The sequence below is a fragment of the Bubalus bubalis genome, chromosome 12, assembly GCF_019923935.1.
Source record: "Bubalus bubalis isolate 160015118507 breed Murrah chromosome 12, NDDB_SH_1, whole genome shotgun sequence".
NCBI lineage: Eukaryota > Metazoa > Chordata > Mammalia > Artiodactyla > Bovidae > Bubalus > Bubalus bubalis.
The window spans coordinates 85,234,525-85,237,318 of NC_059168.1; the positions used below are offsets into that span (position 1 = coordinate 85,234,525).

The 2,794-nt window shown below is 38.8% G+C and overlaps 1 non-coding gene across 1 annotated transcript; it reads left to right on the forward strand.

The window, feature by feature from the left end:
- Nucleotides 1–1,601: 1,601 nt before the first annotated feature.
- On the forward strand, nucleotides 1,602–1,673 carry TRNAS-GCU. Its single transcript has one exon. It is a non-coding gene; the product is annotated as a tRNA-Ser (tRNA).
- Nucleotides 1,674–2,794: the final 1,121 nt, after the last annotated feature.

Here is a 2,794-nt window from a genome sequence, read left to right on the forward strand (position 1 = left end):
GGTAGCATTTTAATTTAACTTTCCACTTGCATGTTCCCCATTAATATTTATGAAATGATTACTAGCTGCAGCTCAGTCTTTAAAAACTGGATTTGAAGCATTCGGCAAAATACATTTGCTAGCAGTTGTGAACAAATAGTGCTACAACAAGCTGTTAGGAGGCTTTCATTTCTTAATGTATCTCTTTTTTCCCTAAAGCTAAGATAATTAAAAGGCACTTTGGGCCTAATAGACCAGTAGAAATTTTAATAATTGCATAAAATGTTGTATATTACAGGAATCCCTAAACTAAGTTTAATTCCTAACTTGGAGTAGAATCTGCAGTCACAAAGCTTTATTCCCAGCACCAACGTGAACTTCATAACAACTAGGATGCTAATGACTTTTATAGTTGAAAAGTTCTTTTTCACATTTTTCAAAAATTTTATCCTCACAACCATTCCATGAGACAGGTATTACTATTTCTGTTTCACAAATTAGAGATTTTAGGTTTAAATAATGTTCTTTATTTAAGAAATACTTGCTCAATTGTACGCTACAGCATTCAGTTGGAGGAGAAAATGGCAACCCACTCCAATATCCTTGTTGGGAAAATCCCACGGACAGAGAAGCCTAGAAGGCTACAGTCCATGGGGCTGCAAAGAGTCGAACATGGCTAAGCACGCACACACGCCTAGCGTTTAACTCAAATGATCATGGCTCTTCAGTAGAAATGCCTATTCTCCTTTCCTTCTCCAAATACTTGTTTCTATCCTCCTCTGTCTCCTTTTAAATACAGTGAAATGGCATAACAAAAACTACCTGGGACCAGGAGTCTGGCAAATCTGAGAGTGGATTCCAGCCCTGATCATTGCGAATTCTGTGACCCAGGGCAAGTTCTCCCACATCTTTGAGCCTTGGGTTTCTCATCTGTGAAATGTAGATAACAGCTCCCCCAGGAAGCTGCAGAGATATCATAAGTACTCAGTAAATATTTGCCCTGATTCCCTCCCTTTTGCCTTCATTTTCGCAACCTTGAAGTCTTAGGACCATTGTTCGGCTCCAGTGCTCTTCCTAATGCTGCTGTACCCTGCGTGCTGCTCTTCCATAGATGATATTTTCCAAACACACTTCAAGAACCAGTTGCAACATGATTCCAGTCCAATAAGAGCTGTCATGTGGTTTTTCTCTTTTTAATATAAGCAAACACAACATCAGGATTCCCATGAACTATTTCAGGTTAAAACACAGCATTCTACAGGAGGCAAGAGTTTATTTGGTTGGTTTTTTCAGCTCACTATTTCTACATCTCTGTCGTTTCTCTGAAATCAATAAAGCAAACCCATTATTTTCAATGCTTATTTCGGCCCTAATAAAAGAGAAATAAGTACATTAATGTTGTAACTTAAAATATTCACAGTAAGGAAGGAAGGACTGATGATTTTTCATTTATGCATTTTGGAGCAGTGGGTCTGAAGTGGTAATACGAGTTGCTCTAAGAATGAATGCAATTATTAACTGGGCAGTATGAAAGAGAATTGGTTACCTGAAGAGCTCTTTTCCATGCTTCCCCACCTTGTAACCACTAAAAAAAAAAATACATTTACCTTAAAGCTAGTACTTCCCTGGTGGCTCAGACGGTAAAGCATCTGCCTGCTGTGCGGGAGACCCAGGTTCGATCCCTGGGTTGGGAAGATCCCCTGGAGAAGGCAATGGCAACCCACTCCAGTACTCTTGCCTGGAAAATTCCATGTTCTGAGGAGCCTGGTAGGCTACCGTTCATGGGGTCGCAAAGAGTCGGACACGACTGAGCGACTTCACTTCACTTAAAGCTGACTCAATTCAGTTCAACTAACTAGAGACCTTGCTTGCTTGTTAGAAAAACCACATGTTCCTCTCCTCAACCCCTTCTTTCCCGAGCTAGTGCTTTATTATTCTTTGAGAGCTAGTTCAGATGTCTAGTTGCCATCTCCTCCAAGAGTTTTTCTCTGATCTTTGCAGCTGAGTTAAACGCTGCTGCTCTCATCCAAGAGGCTGGCTATTGAAACAGCACTGTTGCAGTGCGTCAGAATTCATTGTTTCTTCATGTCACCCTAATAAATGTGAGCTCCTTAAGGACACGGATCATTTCGTTTATGCCTAAATGCCCAGCACCTACCCCAGCATCTGGCCCATATAGGCATCTACTAAATGTGAAACAAAACAATAAATGGACGAATCAATGAATGAATCAAAAAATGTGTTGAAGAGTTCAGTTAATGAAATGTTTTAGCCAAAGATACACAGGTCTCTACTGAACTAGTGCCCACGAACACATAACTAACTAGAACAAGATTCTGAACTGCAGAGTTTAGAAATCCTACTGAGATTATTTTCAGGACTGTATGCAAATCTATGCTTCTGTTAGCAGTTGATATAATATGCTTCCTGGACTTAAAATAATAATAATAATGTATTGCAATATTCCTTTACATTTGTCAGAAGCTTTACATTACAAATAATTTTCAAATATGTCATCTCATGTAATTTTTCCCACTTTGAAGAAGAGGAACAGAGCTCTGAGTAACTGTGAAACTTTCTCTGGGAACTAGTTCTGTGGTCTCCCAGGATCTTTATAACACTAGGGTCTACACTGATCTAATAATCCATTGGAGGGTGACAGTGTTGTTTGTGATTATTATTAGATTGAATTCTCTGTTAAGACAAACACGTTTTTCTGAGAGTTGATGACAATTAAAGAGTAACTTTGTCAAAAATAAATTAACCAAAATGATGCTCTCTAAGGCAAAATCTTCTTCATATAATGATTTTTGTA